The 16,436-nt window shown below is 43.0% G+C and overlaps 1 long non-coding RNA gene across 1 annotated transcript; it reads left to right on the top strand.

Annotated features, from left to right (window-relative positions):
* The first annotated feature begins 2,826 nt into the window (after positions 1-2,826).
* Positions 2,827-10,267, top strand: LOC149371662 (uncharacterized). The gene is made up of 5 exons (XR_016292006.1): positions 2,827-2,997; positions 6,079-6,156; positions 6,859-6,873; positions 9,157-9,189; positions 10,174-10,267. It is a non-coding gene; the product is annotated as an uncharacterized LOC149371662 (long non-coding RNA).
* The last annotated feature ends 6,169 nt before the right edge of the window (positions 10,268-16,436 follow it).

Raw genomic sequence — 16,436 nt, 5'->3', positions numbered from 1 at the left:
TTTTTTTCTTCGATGCGGCTTCTTATACCAGCACATTAAAAATATTGTAAAATTACTGTGCTATCAATTTTTTTTTTGCTGCACTATAAGTCTTAACTCGCCTGATTATCAGGCGCTCTTTTATCGTTGCACGGTAATTCAGTAGCTGCCGTACTACGGCAGTTTTCAGGCAGATGAAGTACACGAAAACATTTAAGCCAAAAACCAATCCGTTTCTGAACACCGACGAGTACTCAGTGTATCCGTGCAGCTACGGATTCTTCAAGGTTGCTGACTCAGTACCAATGCCCTTGTTCACTCCTTAACCTCGTTGTGAGACAACCTCCTGGCTGACATTCGAGCAGAGCAGCATGTGCTCTGCTGCGTCTCGATTGCGCTAAGGGACAAAGCTTTGTTCTTGGCGTCGCAAGGCCAAGGGCCGGTTGCTCTCTCGGAGAGGCTTTCAGCGGCGTAATTGCACGTCAGTACGCGGACGGTCTCCGATTAATGAGGATCCGCCGGCGTCACTTGTTACAGGAGCCGCCATCGCCGACGGCCAGCCTTGTAGAGCCCTTACACGGAACCCCCGCCACCTCCGCTGGACGCGCACACGCTCGCACACTCGCTGGCCGACCAGTGTCTTCGCCCTCTGCAAAGACTCGACACGTGACGTCTGAGGCTACGGTGCAATCAACTTGTTACGTTTTCTCTGTGCACTTACGCTTGTCTGCCCCGATCGTGTTACTAATGACGTACTCTTTAGGCTCAGCTCGTACTGAGCGCAAAAACCGGTTAGCAATGCATCAATACACTAATTCCTTCACAGTGGGTTACGTTAAAGGTTGCTTTCACAGTGTTTGATCCGTAGCCCTTGTCAGAACATCTGTGCCGCAGATTTCTTAAGAATAATAGGTTTTTGTCAATGATGTTATAAAGTTTCATGTAGTACCAGTGATGGGAGGCATCAATAGACAGCTATGTTCGGGACCTCCAAAAGTGAAACTCAAGAACCACCTCGTTAAAATAATTAAGATGTTTATTGGAACAAGCCTGCAAAAATCAGTATTTTGCCATCATCATCAGGATCGCCGTTACAATACATTATAAGCACGAGCTGCTTACCAGGCACTGGACGTTAACAAGAACAGCTTAATGGCAATTTTTGTTGTCTAAAGGAACAGTGCGCTCCTTCAACAGTCGTAGTAGTTTGAAACGACAAAAAAAGAGACAGGGTTGAGCTTCTAACCAACTTCAATGCTATTCCGGTGAGCATTGAGATCAATTTTATTCCGGAGAATGGCATTGTAATCCAAGGGGCGTACTCCAGGAAGTGCACTTGGGAGTGAGAGTTCGGAATGGGGGTGGAGGGGTTAAACATTATTATTTGGAATGGTTCATAATTTTACGCGCGAGCATTCTTTTCAGCCTTCATCATGCATGCTGAAGAAACGGGTACCTACTTGCACATTATATTCGCATCCTATATGGTGATGTGGTGATAAAATGCAAGATATAAAGCTTCATAACGAACTGAATATGCAGTGAAGGCGGTTAAATCATTTGACGTTTCAGAAGCGGCACAGGTAGCTCGCGTGACATGTATGCAAAAAGGACAGGTCAGAACCTGCTAGCGGAGGACCCCAAGTCACGATATCAGTAGCTAGTTCACCAAGATTGTCGAGCGCAGGCTGCAGTTTCTTAAAAAAAAAAATGGCTGATAAATGCTGCATAGAGTCTATCGTGTATTCTGTGAACAGGTGCGTGTTTCTTTTTAGACCAGCAACTACTAATTCACGCCTTTATACATCGTCTCGACACCGAAACAAAGAGGCTGACACGTTTCGCCAAGGTGCGACTGGAGAAATCAGTCTTTATTTATGCGAGCCTAACTAGGTACGACACCTGTCACCTGCGATGCTTATGGAGCTTGCATGACATAGCCAGCTACTGTACTATCCTGCCGCAAGGTAAAAAAGAAAACAAACACAAATCGTTTGCCCCATTTTTGCCGACCCATGGCATACTGCGTAAATGTGCACGAACGGCGGCTCGCGGTGTGGTCTTGCTTCACGCATTTCCCGGAAGCGCGCTGGCTTCACATCTGCTACGGACAGCATATTTCATCGAGTTAATCAAGCGGTCAACGGTCACGTACTTTTGCGCCTGACGTCAAAGAAAGAAAAATGGAGGAAACACGAAAAAATTTCCGCCTGGCTGTTCGTGAACACACAAAAAAAGGAACACTGCGAGGGCGAAGGTGCGAACATCGCGCGGATATGCACGCAACACGAGCACGAACACGGGTCTGCTGTTGTGAGATCTACTGCCTCCTTCGCTCTCTCACGACTGCGGGCGCTGGACCGCGGAGGGAATAGGATTGCATGAATGTTGCAATCATCGTCCGCGCCACACAAAGCCACGCCGACAGAAACAGCCGGATAGAGGGCGAGAATAGAGAGAGGAGTAGTGGCTAAAAACAGACCAAGAAGACACCACGAAGTAAGCATCAAAAAACAAAGAAGAGGCGAGAAAGTGATCAACAAGCGCCTTGCAGGCGCAAGACGAATAAACAAAAGGTAAGAACAAAGGTAGCAAGAGAATATTTCGGAGAAGGCTGAGAAGGTTTAAAGGGCGTAGAACAGACGTGAGAATACGCTGCCCTCACCCCTTCCTCCTTCCCTCTATACCACGGGTCTGGCTGACGTGGCTGAGAGGAAGCAGGCCCAGAACGTATGCTGATTGAGAACGTGAGCGCCCTCTCTTCCGCCTAAGCCACTGTCCGTTGGAAACCGCGTCACGTGGCGCCACAAAATAAATGAAGAGCTGGCAGAAAACAGGCTGCACGCGTCACCCTTCCCGAACGGCCAGACGTCGATCATTCTCAGGTCGGGCTGAGCGCTAATCTCCGCGCTGCTGAAGGGCATTGCTAAGCCTCGCGGCAGTTCTCAGGACCCGGATTTGGAGAAACCTTCGTCATGACGCTCGGATTCACTGTGAGGTGCTGCGCTTTGACTTTGTGTAAGTTCCGCGACGCTAATTTCGCACTGACGTTGAAACGTGCTATGCTCTACTCTCAGCTTACCGGTGGAGTATTAGTGTGGATGGGTTTTTCTACCTGCGTTACCAAAAGGTAAAACCTCTACATAAGACTTTGTGTGGGTTGGAAACCGTGACAGGTCGCACTTGCGTGGCGATTACAGCAGTTAGAATTGCTAAGCAGCGCAAATTGTCAAGTTAAATCTGAAACAGTGTAGGATTATGTGCCAAAGTCTGCCCTAATCTTTGTTTTTACTATGACGAATTTGGAAAATTGTTCATCTGAGTTGCATCTTGGCGTACAAACATGGCACAGAGGATAAAATTCAGTTCCTTTCCTGTTCTTTTTTTTTCACGAAAGTGGTGAAGATTACTTTGCGATTTACTGAAGTCGTGCAGCTGTGTTCTACTTTTATTATTTTTGACACCGAGATTAGAGAGATTTTTGAAAGCTGTAAAAATTGATAATTTATTTGCAATGAAAAAAAAATCTGAAGAAATCAATGAAACCGTAAAGGACTCCTTCCTTCTTACTGAATTCAGTTTTTATTTCTAAGGCAACGTGTCTTAGGAAAGACCGGCTTTCTAGTAAATGCCAACTTTGATGAAATTCACTGTTCTTACTTATAACGTATAAATTTTATGTTAAAAAAGTGAACCACAGCTTGTAAATACTGTGAATAATTATTCGTTTTTTTTTGCCCATTCACTACTGCATAGCGGTGATCACTTTTAGATGTCATAGGTGTCGTAAGAATAGTCGCAGTCTCTTCACACACGAGCTGACAGAAGCAAGGAATCAAAATGACAATCTGTGGGGGTGCTCGTGAATGTTACGTACATGAATACGCCATCTCAAAATTTGATGGCTGTTAAATGACATTGGTAATTAACTGTTTGATGACTGGAATTCAGACCGAATTGTTCCCGCGATTGTCTTTTGTTTCAGGGCTACGGTCTGATATCACTAACGTCCGTGCTGCCAGCTATTAGAACATATAAGTACTCACTGCGTGTAAGAATTTTAGAAAGAAATTAAGTTTCGAATAAACTCCAACAGTGCTCAGAAAAACTTCTCGACGGTAACACAAATAATTACAGTAAATTTTCGTTTGAATGATGTGTAGATGACAAGAAATTAATTCATGAATTTTTTTTATTTACCAAGGCGTTCGGCAGCATTGCTCTTAATAAACTTGCTCTAAAAATGAAATAAATTGGCATTCCTTATATCTTCATAACAAGGTTTACCGCACACTGAAAGGACCAAAGTAAGTTTGTTGAAGTGGGTGGTCAACGCAAGGACTGTCTTCCAGTTTTATCCACTGTTCCACAGGGAAGTTTATTGGGCCCTATGCTTTTTTATTATATATTCACGATGTTGTTCAAATGGCTAGCCCATCGGTGCATATTAGATTGCTCACCGACGGGTGTGTTTTATTCAGGAAAGTTACGAATGAGGATGATCAAAATGACCTGAACAGTGCTACGAACAATGTCGTGAACTGGTGCGAGCAATGGAGCATGGTTCTGAATACTAAGAAAAGTGTGCATTTTCCGGTAATATTGCAGTAGCGCTTGTAGTGTCCACTCCTTCTTTGTCCCTCTTCCGTGTGCGCTGAATTTTGTTTTCAAGATGGACTACATCCGACCAACCAACTTCTTTCTTCTTCTTTCGATAACCCAGATACTACAAAACTACAGATACTACAAATAATTAGCTGGAGATAAAGCAAGCAGTCTATCGTGGCACATGCATACAAGAAATTTTGCTCCTCTGGTTTTTTAAAATTGCGCTGGTCAAGACGTAAACTGAAAAATGCCCTTCCTAACATTAAGCTACCTTGCTACTTTTCTATAATACGGCCTAAACTCGATTATGCATGCACAGTTTGCGTTGCCTATTCTAAATTAACATAAAAATCTGGAAATAATACAAAAAGGGCTCTTAGGTTTATGCTTCAATAAATATGCGAGGACTAACTCCCCCACCAGTTTAATGAGAAATGAGATTAACAAGATCGAAGAAATTTAGCTTAGAAGAAAAAAGTAGATAACAAACTTCATCTAGACCCCTCATTACACTTAACGCCATTACGTGCTAGACAAACTCGGCCTTACTCCCCTAGTCCTCTAACCCCGGTAGTCACCAGAACAGACACTTAAAAATTTTTTTGTTTTTATCCCCGCACATTAACTTGATGATTGAAATCAGATAACTCAACTATTGCCCCGTGAGGTCTAACAAATAAGTGTTATTTCTGCCTTTTTTTGCAGTGCTGCCTCTTTGCATTTTCGCTAACCTTTACTCCAACCCTGCTTTAACGCAGTGTATGCAGTATTTTGTAAATAAATAAGATATAAAATGTGGCATGCAATTCTTCCATGATTTTAAGTGTTTGCTTGCAAAGCTACCTACGTTTTCGAAGTTAAACTTCTTGATTCTGTACTGCAGCTGCAGTTTATCAGTGTTGTAAAAACTTGAGAATACACTTGTTTTACGTACGATGAAAAAATTACAGCCGATTTAGTTTAGTTCGCCAAATGAGGAGTATATGCGCTAGCACTCCGCGTATCATTTCGCTTTTGTCTCGAGGCTTGGGTTCCTGCATTATGCTTCAGGCAAAGATCGACAGAATACGTGATTGGGAACCTTAGTGGCTGAGAATAGACCACGACAGACAACGTGGTTTTAAGTGTCTGGAAGCCTTAGTGCTTGCGCAATAAAGGACAGTATTAAAAGTCGGCTGCTGTGAGGCCTGGTTGAGTACTTTTCTCCGTCCTGCGTCCTTGTTCGCTCTGCATTTTTTCCTGGTTGTTAAGTGCACAGTTTGTGTATCACCAGGTTGTTATCAACTTGCAGAAATTAATGAACGCCTAGCTCCAATGTACACAAAGTGGGATGTCTTTTTTTATATAATTAGAGCTCAGCGATGCGTTTTGCTTTCTCCTTAACGCACGTTTTTCCTTCAATCCACACTCATGGAGAGCTGTGCGCTTTTGCACAATATTCGCATGCCTTTCCCTGGTGTTCGCAAATAACATCGTGGCGTGCTTGTTTAGTTCTTTCAGCCCTTTTCTACATCCCAGGCTTCTCCGAGGCACAGCAGATTCCTGGCCTGGATACTGTCATGGATAAAAGTAGGTCGATGCACCTAAGTTCTGATTTACGACTCGCCCTCACAGGCGCCTGTTTAGTTTGGTGCTACGTTCAAGTAAAAAATAAACGGGACTAAGAAGCAATCACGGCAAGTTACACGTGGTAAAAAATAGTTGTCGCTCACTGAAAACAGTGAGAACTCCGAAGCAATGCTTCATTACTGTTGTAAACAGTGCGTATTATACATATAAAATGCCTCTTTGAAAGAATATCTATGAAATATTATTGTAGCTTGATCAAAGGTACTCAAGTCCTTTGTTCGTTTTTTTGGCCTGTTCCAGCTGCATTGAATTTCCTTTTTCTCTACAGACCTTTAAACAGAAACCAAATGTGCAGACATTTTCATTACCTGTATTCAATGCAAATGTTTTTCTATTTTTCGGACGCTGTTTGTTATTGGAAAGATAGTCATATGTAGTAAGTTACATTGTGCCATTTAATCATTATGACTTAATATTGTGGTTATTTTCAAAGAACATCAACTGGCGCAAAGAATAATTTGCCGTAGGCTTATGACGGTAACACTAAAGAAAATAATTCTGGTTATCCGACAATCTGGATAAAATCTCATGATGTAGAAGCAATAAATATTTTCAGTTATTTATTTGTCTAGAAGGAACTTTGACGTGTTGGCATGCAAAATATCGACTTTTATTGAAGAAAATCTCTGTTTTATTTTTCAGTTCAAAAGATTCCATGTGAGTATTCATTTCTAATCAGCATATTTAATTAGTTGGGAAACTGTTAACGAGTTTAGGCACTGATGTCCTGACATGTCAGCCTGGTTGTAGACCTTGTCAGGAGGCGCGCTTTTTTCTGCCTCTCCTAGGCAGCTTATTGTATAACTTGGATAAATAAAATACTACTGGCGCTATTACTACTACGACCACCACTACCACTACTACTACTACTACTACTACTACTACTACTACTACTACTACTACTACTACTACTACTACTACTACTACTACTACTGCTACTGCTACTGCTCCTACTACTACTACTACTACTACTACTACTACTACTACTACTACTACTACTACTACTACTACTACTACTACTACTACTATTACTACTACTACCACTACTACTACTACTACTACTGCTACTACTACTACTACTACTACTACTGCTACTGCTACTTCTACTACTTCTACAGCTAAAAGTGTTACTGCTACTACTGCTACTGCTACTACTACTGATACTATGTACGAAGGCGAATTCGCCAGAAAATTGGTAAAACTTTTTGGATATAACTAGAACTGTAAAAGTGGCAGCTGCTGCCTGCTAGCTAATTATGCACTCACCGGCATTACATACTCACCAGTGAGGGAGGAGAATTAAACTTTCGAGAACATAACCCAGAGAGCTGTTCGTCATTTCAGTAATTTAAAGTAAGTGTTTGCAAGCACTAATCAAACTTGCAGCTCTTTCTTATCTAGACCTTTGTGGAGCTCTGATAGAGTTAAATTTCTTGAGTAGAGGAAAGATGAGAAATAAAGTCACACGAAAAGTAAAAAGTAAACAGGTATGCAAAAGAATTGAAAGGTTAGGCACCCTGCCTGATAAATGAAAGCGCAAAGACGACGGGGAAGTAACCAGCAGAGAACAATACGTTCGAAAAAAAATATTTTCTTACGGCATAAAACGATGTTAATTGACGTTTTGTACATCTTTTCTTGGAACACCATTTGTCTACGTTCAAAACGCCAACCATTTTTTTCCTTGCCTCCCCTCCTCCCACCGCCATCTCCCTCTTGCCGGGCTTTTTCGTACACAAACACGGCGCGCACAAAATATAACTTGTCGGCCATGCCTAATCAAGCTGGCAGAAAATTACGTGAGCGGTGAGCGGAACGAGTGTGCGCCGTGATGGTCGCATTAAAACGTGAAACTGCATAATGGAGCTTCCTTGAGCGGCTAATTAGCTCATTTGCGTTCATGCCGGCAGCGAGGTTTCTTTGGAGGAATGGTCTTTAAGTGTTCCTTAAGCAACACTGAATCACGCATGAGCATCTAAGAGATGGCTTTTCCCCCAATAGAAACATCTATATTAGTGACTCACAAACTATCATCTTCTAATTCTTCACGCAAGCGCTTATACGCACCACCCTTAAATATTTCGAAAGTTTTCGAATGGAGAAAAACGAGTATGCTTTCTGTGTGTGATGAGAAAATTAGAGATAGATATGATGGATTTTATTTGGGCTTCGTTTTCAGTAATACTCTGTATTTGATGGCTATAGCTTTTCCGGTCTTGTAGCCAAAGTCGCAGCATCTAATGCGAGCAGAGGCGATTGTATTTCCGTGCACACTAGAAAGTAATGCCCTTGCGCAACATTTTATCGGGTAATTTTGAAGAATAAATGGGCTGGAAAAACTTGGAGCCCACCACTCCAGCGCTTGTCACAGCAAAACCCCATCCATTCAATACAACATATTAAATAAGACAACTTTTCAAATTTTGGCATTTCTTTAGGTGAAGGGTGACGTGTTAAGTGTACATTGGTGCGTCAGAAATGGGTGTGTGTGCTGCCTTGTGAATTCAAGGCGCCTAAACCTGCTTAAATCAATGAATCATGCCTGATAAGGCAATACTGCTACATAAAACTCCCCCCTTGGGTAGCCAAGTTTGCAACCTCTCTGACTTTAACGAGTGAACAGCTACAAGAATAAATCTCTGCCCCTTGGCTATTTTTCCTAAATGCGAGCTTGCTCACTTGATACATGTGACTGCGCCGTGATCATGAAATTGGCTTAAATAAAATTGCTGAATGGCGCTTGTTATTCATTAAACTTTTTCAAGACCGTGTATCCAGAAAGAAAAATTTTATTTCTAATATTTTCTTTCAGCAGTACCACATGCTTCATATGCCCTAACGCAAAAATTTTTGTTGCTCGCAAGTCACAAGTATTTGTCACATTCCACATAAATTAGTGCGCACATCTTGCTTATGATGCTGTCGTTGCTCGTTTTCTAGCGGTTTTCATGGAAACTCCACAGAAGATATTGGGTATGTTTTACAGCCTTTAAATACCCCTTGCGAATACCTACCTCAGTTATTTATTGCTGGCATATCAAATAATGTGCAAATTGCAACAACTATGCACATAATTTAACAGAAAATAAAAAAAGAGGAAGAGCGCTAAGGAACTAGCTGTTGAAGCATAATGATTAGCCTCATGAAGACCTGCGTACAAAATAAGAAAAAACACGGCGCTAGAGGGTCAGGCTGAAATTCTTTAAGAAAAGTAGTCGTTTGCAAAATAGGAGAGAACTGTGAGCGGACAAAAAAGCTGCTGATGCAACTTCATTATCTGCTCACTGTTATTAAAGTAGAGACCTGGACACAGCCACAACCTTATATGTGCCAATATATGGCAATATGAATGTGGTAATATATGGATTTCTCCAATTTTTGAAACAGGAACATCACTTTGAGAAAAAGAAGAATGTCTGTGTTTTCTTTTGTCTAGCGGAAAAATCGATTATGCCGCAATTGAAGTGATGTGTGGGTAAATATGAAAATAAATTGTTTCATAATACGCGCAGCAGCATTGAAATACGCGTCTGAGGTATTCACATTCATACTTATACCAAGAAATTAAGGAGGTTTCATAGCTATGCAATTATGTGATGCATTTACTTGTTGAAAACTTCGTGCTCAACTTAATTTCAATGCTTTCCTACTGTGATTTTTTATTACAGTTTACCTGGTATGGGTAGCTGCTGATGTGTTGATTTACTAGAAATTGTTATTTCTAAAGCGTAGCAGTCATATACGTTGTGTCATAATTTTCAGGGGTTGTCACGCGAGCTCTTTTAGATTTCTCGGAAAACAACGCGAATACCAGTAACTATGAGCGGGCCACCCCACGTATGTGGAGCTAAACTACGTGTTGAAATGAACGATTTCCCCAGTAAACAACTGACTGCTGCAGCGTAATGAATGCGTGAAAAATATTGAAATCTGCCTTTTCTTTGTCACTGCTTGCAGGAATGATGAGCATGCAAGCTCCTCAGCAAGCGCCAGCGAAGGCAGCAAGCGAACCAAGCTCGGGGTAGTGGCATGACAGGGACCATGAACAATAAAATACTGTTGGTATAACACTGTCCAGGACATGGCTGCGCGCGACCAACGCATTAGTGTCCACACAGAGGTAACAGTTTTCGCCATTTAGTAGAGTGAACTACTGACCTGAATTCCTAAACAAAGCACTCTAATAACAGAATGCCCAGTCTATTATCTCATGTTTGTCAGATCGCGTACTGAATATACCATGTTGTACCGCGTTATAACAAGAGCTGTTGTCGGGCTAGTTGGTGATCGTCTACATAAGCCATGTTATATTGCGCTAAAACAACGACACATAAGAGAAGAACACAGCCACAGGACGAGCGCTCCTCCTGTGCTTTTGTTCTTCTCTTGTGTCGCTGTTTTAGCGCAGTATAACATGGCTTATGTACCGTGTTAGCTGCCCTTAAGGCGTCTCTTAAATGTTTATTATATGCACTTTAATGGCTACAAAGCGCAGATTCTTCAGAATTATTAAAAACAGAACATGTAAATGATTTGTGCTCAAATAAGCAGAAACATACCAGGAGAAATCTAATTCCGGTTTCAACCAGTGTGACGGACAAGAAAAGTAAGTAAATGAGATAAAGTTTTACAAGGTGTCTATAAACTTCTGCGCAGCACACAGCTCCTTTTTGAACGAAAACATTTTCGCATACTTTAGTACCTTCCATCAGGACGCTTTGTGCCACACTGCCTGTCTTTCTCGTTTATCGAAATAAATCTGCACAATGACAAAAAGGCGTTGGCTCGTAGCGTCCACACCATATCGAAGTTACTCGTTAGCTAACTTTCTTGTGAGGTTTTACGAAACATAAACGAGAAAAAATATTTAAACTTTCGGAAAATTAAAAAAAAATAGAAATCGGACAACTTTCACAGTTTCTTAACAGACTAGAGTGGCCAGTGCGCTTTTACATGTTTAGTTTGTATAAATACGTTAATGTTCTCAAGACTTTAATGATTGTTGATTTTTTCTTCCGGTGCGTTGAACAGTGAGTGAGTAATGACTGGTGATATCGAGCAGTACATGAACTCAGGCAGAAGTCAGAACCGGGTGGACTCGAGCGAGGTGGGCCAATGATGAAGTCTCTTATACGAGCCCCTATTCTTGGTGGTATTTCATTTTCTTAAAGAACAGGCTAATCAGTTTTATCTATTCTTACATCCTATGCTCAACAGAAGGCTAAAGAATCATGCCCGTCATGTTAGCATTCTCTTTTATTTGCTACCCCCATCTAAAGAAATTTTTTGTTGTGTTTTGAAAAATTCCGTGAATGTTGAAATTGGACATGGCTCAATTTGCCAATTTAGGAAAAATGCTATTTCTTTTCAGCTCGGTCTATCAGTTCTATGTATGACAATCAGCTGCATACAAATGTGCAAAGAAATTTCAATAGGCAGCGCAGAAATCTCGCACTCCAATGAAAGAAATCTACGGCTCCTTGCCGTATCCTTAAAACCACAGCCGATTTAGCTGCAGGCATTGCTGCACGCAGACTATACACAACCACACTACCAAAAAAAGAAAGGTTCCTGCACTATTCGAAAAATATTACCGCACAACACACGTAACAGGCGTATGACAACAGAGGTGCGTCGCTGAATGTTGACAGGAGACGCTACGAAGGTCCTTTCCAAAAACACCAAATATAATTGTACGATAGTTCATGGTTTGGTTTGTGCAAGCGTTATGCCTGCGTAGTCCGACCTCTCTGCACCATAGATATATTGCAACGCTTTGTTTACAGAGCCCACGTTAACATTGAAATTTTCGGCGACAAGCAGCGAAGTGTTTTGGCCCAGAGACACACAGAGATTTTATGCTGCTTTCCGCACCATTCTGTCCTGTCTAGGTGCTTGCAGTGGTACGCCAGCTTGACTTGCGCATCGCATTCTCATCTTCACCGTTGCCGCTATACTTGTTTTCTACACTGCAGACACATGCGAGTGCTACCAGAAACGCAGCGGAGACCCGCCTCTTAAACGCCAAGGCAGGTGAAAACCATCACAGCCAAGCCCACCGCTCGTACCCTTCTCCACTCTCCGTAGCCAACATTGTTTTCACCGCGGCAAGATTTCGTGCTTTTCCTCTTCAGTCTGCACGACTCACCTCCTTAAAATCATGGAGGCTCCGAGGCAATGCAGCTACCGTACTCGGCCACCCTCTTAACCCTCTCCGCGTCAGCTTTGCTGCTTTCCTTATTTTTTTTTTCTCTTAAGGCGCCCTCTCTTCCTTTTCGCTACCAAACTGGCAATGTCTTCCCTCTCTACTTTTCCCGCCTCTCCTCTTGCCAAGTCCCGGGTGGGGCCACACGAACACATGCCCATCCGCAGGGTTTCCTTATCTTTAAAAGCGGTCGCCGTAAAACACGAACGCACTGTTAGAAAATGTTGCGCTCCACCCAGAGCGACAGAGCCCTAACACTTAGGTGACGCTGCACGGCGAATATTGCGCAGCCATGCCGCCTTGTGGCAGAGTTATTGCATAGGCGGGGCAAGAGAGTGGTTCTTTCTCTTGATAAACACCGCGTCATGTAGCCGAATTTCGTATGTCACCCATGCAGTTATTCTCATAACTGGTAGTTTCTATGTTGAGGTGTTAATGATTTTAAGTATGTTCAACGAATTTGCCTAGATTTATTGCAGAGCATGGCGGCAAGCTTTCTTTTTGAGAGTGTAATATTTAATCTCTACACTGCCGAAGAAACACTGTTCACTTTGCTTATCTTGAAAAGACGTGCGAGTACACTGTCCTAACGCCTGTTCTGACTTATTAAATGACCAGCGTGATCGCCATGATACATGGGAGAAGCCAACTAATTCGATAGGCCGCGAAGGTTCGACAAAGGTCACACCTTCAAGCTTTCATGATTCACGATATACTCGCCGAATAAATCTTCCTTTTCAGCTCTCGTGACCATCCGTCGAGCATTAAAAAGCAAACGCGCCTGTAATCTCTTTTATTTCTGACCACTTGTGCGATGAGGAGACCTTTTTTTTGCGTGGTCTCCTATTTCGCCTCTTTCGCAACAAGTACTCCGAGAGACCGTTACGTGAAACTTTCGAGAGACAAGCGGAGAACAATTAAATTAGAGCATGACAGAAACGAGAATGGACTTTGAGCTCAGACACAGAGAGAAAAAAAAAGTTAGCAGAGAACAAATAGCCCAGCAGCGCTAGCGTCTTCAGTGTACCTCTGTAGTTTGGTGGTCTGTTGGCCGATTTGCTGTTCGTTGGGACCACACGTTCTATCGCGCTGCCGGAGCAGCCAGTTCTGGCCGGACTGGTGCAGGCGGCTCTCGTTTGTCCTAATAAAATTCGCTTACCACCAAGAAACACACGATAAGAAAAACCACAGCAAGCAAGAGGCAGAACAAACAAGGCCTGTACGCTGGTATCAAAGAAAAGCCAGGCCGAGTCCGGAAACAGCGAGAGAGCGACTCGGTGGAGCTGAGCAATCAAAATAGACGAACCACTCTAGTGCCAGTTAGATGCGTATTGTAGCTAGGCAATTTGGTTTTTCAAATAAGCAGGGAGAAGAGCTTTATCGTTTATTTTTACTGCCCTCGTGGGGCTGGGTGCGCCTAATTCGGTACAGATGCAGAATCGTGCGTTATTCCTTTCCCTGCCGCCTTCCTTCTATCACGCCCTCTTTTTCTCTTCTCCCTTTGCGCTACGTCGGGAAACGTTTGTTTCATTGCGATGTGAAGTGGATCTAACGGCAGCGGCCGCTAGACGTCGAGAGTTTGGCTTCGTTTTTCTTTGGCTTCTCTTTTTCTCCATAACTTCTGCTGCGGTGGTTGGTCGGTCTCTCGCAAGCTGGTGCACTTAATCAAGTCCAATCTTGCTCCGGCTCTATGTAGCCACACGCGCAGCGTTCCCGCAGTGGGTGCTCAATTATTTATGTAAATGAGCTATTTATAAGTTATTTGAGGCTTCGCGCAGCATAACTACAAGCCAGGAAAGCCGAACCGAGCGTGGCATGAAAGATACTCGCATCACGCGAATAGCGGCCTCCCGGCTACTCTCACAGAGCATGCAAATCAACGGGGGAGTCGGCTTTTACGCTGAGCACTTGGCCAGAAATGATTTGTTTTCTTTTTTTTTTGTTTTAGCAGAGCGAAAGCGTGCTTTATCGGCTTGCGTTGGGGCTATTTTATGTTTGGCACTTGCTTTCTGTGCAGGTTTTTGCCAGCAACACGACACGATGAAGTAAGCGCATGTAAATTGCGCCCAGTAGGAAGAAATTGGTTAAGTGAAAAACCTTGAAAACAAGTCACCCAGTTCAAAATATTTGGCTTCAGTGCTGCTTTCGAGTCACAGCTTTGGGCAGCTATTGCAAGGGCTTTACTCGAACCGTACAGACTTCTGTGGTAACAAATATGCAGGATGTAATTTTTGTCATGGCGCACCTTCAGAACATCTGAAAATGAACACGCAAAGCTTTTTGGACAGGGAAAAATCTTCATTTATACAATGTTAAACTTCCTTACGCAAGGGTTATTACAAAAAAATAATACTGAGACACATGACAACGCAGGCCATTAAACTTTTTCTAAATAATCGGTGTAGAATTATATCTTCAATTCTTTCGCAGCATTAAAGAAAAGAAAACTTTCATCGCAAATTTTCTTCCGGCTGCTGAAGTTAAATCTCGAAACTTGTCGATTTGAGAACCTTTGACTCCGCAGGACACTTTTTAGAGTGCGAAACACGAAACCATTTCCAGATGCCATATCAGGCCTGTTCAGAATTACTAGCGAGGTAATGGAAGTGGTAAGGGAATACGTCCACTTAGGGCACGTAGTGGCCGCTGATCCGGGTCATGAGAGGCAAATAACAAGAAGAATAAGAATGGGGTGGAGCGCATATGGCAGGTTTTCTCAGATCACGAATGGCAGCTTACCAATATCCCTTGAGAGGAAAGTATATAAAAGCTGTACCTTACCGCCATTCACCTAAGGGGCAGAAACGTGAAGGCTAAAGAAAAGGGTTCAGCTTAAGTTAAGGACAGATCAGAGAGCAATGGAAAGAAAAATGGTGCGTAACATTAAGAGATCGGAAGCGGGCATAGTGGATTAGGGAACAAATGCGTGTTAATGACACCCAAGTCGAAATCAAGAGGAAAATGTGGGTTTGGGCAGGGCATGTAATGCGAACGCAAGATAACCGCCGGTCCTTAAGGGTGATGCAGTGGATTCCAAGTGATTAGCACATACACATCAGAGCGCCAGAAGAACCCCCGCTGCTCAGCCTTGCTCGCCGCTCTTGCAGCTTGCCGAAACTTAATGTTGGTATAACGCTATCTACGCTTGAGGAGTAAAACTATTTAGTTCCTCGAGTGAAAGGGTTGCGACATGACGGCATTTGCCAACAGAATTGGGCAGCCTTTTTTGCGACACTACGGGCCCATTTTACTTTCTCTTTCAGATTCTCGTCGGGAGTAATTACTACTCGCGACTAAGGCGTCTTCGCTCGATAAGGCTCACCAGTTCATCTTATCTCTTAGACAAATGCCAGACCAATATGTAGAGTGGCCTTCGTCGAACGTGACCACCATTTCTTCGCAGCTTTCAAAACGCGATTCTCATATCCAGACTGAGATGCGTAACCAGAATTTGCAGCACTGCTAGCGATTTAATTTCAAGTGCTGTTTCTCTTGACCTAAATGCAATTCGCTTGTACCTGAGTGGCATCTCAATGCGATAGTTTGAGAAGCCCTACGGTGCCGAAATAAGTCGTAGGTCTTAAAAATCGCCCATTACCCGGAGGGAAGTGACGTTGACACATCAGAAAAGGCAACACTTCCTGTAAAGGCATCAACAGTTGCTAATACTATCGCTTTGCCAACACATAATAGAATCAGGTGGTCCTATGAATTAATTTTATGCCTTAGGCAACCTGAGATGTACAATTCTTTTGAATCTGAGGTCATCACTGTTGAGTTTCTCCCTCGATATCCTGTGTCGCACAAATGAAATAGCGACCTCTCACGTCACCCGGCCCGTCCACTGTCTTCTTCCTCTTTCCCGCGCTTAGGCTACTCGAACCAGAGGTCGCTTTCAACGACTCCTATGACGTCCAGTTCAACACTGGCGCAAGCTTTTCTCTTTTCTCGAACAGACAGAAGGCACTTCGATCACTACACGCTTCTTTCTCAGTAAGGGTGCAGAGTGTTAACC

Source organism: Amblyomma mixtum, chromosome 1, assembly GCF_055824585.1.
Source record: "Amblyomma mixtum isolate Tamu chromosome 1, ASM5582458v1, whole genome shotgun sequence".
Taxonomy (NCBI): Eukaryota; Metazoa; Arthropoda; class Arachnida; order Ixodida; family Ixodidae; genus Amblyomma; species Amblyomma mixtum.
This window is presented reverse-complemented; position numbering and strand designations above follow the sequence as displayed.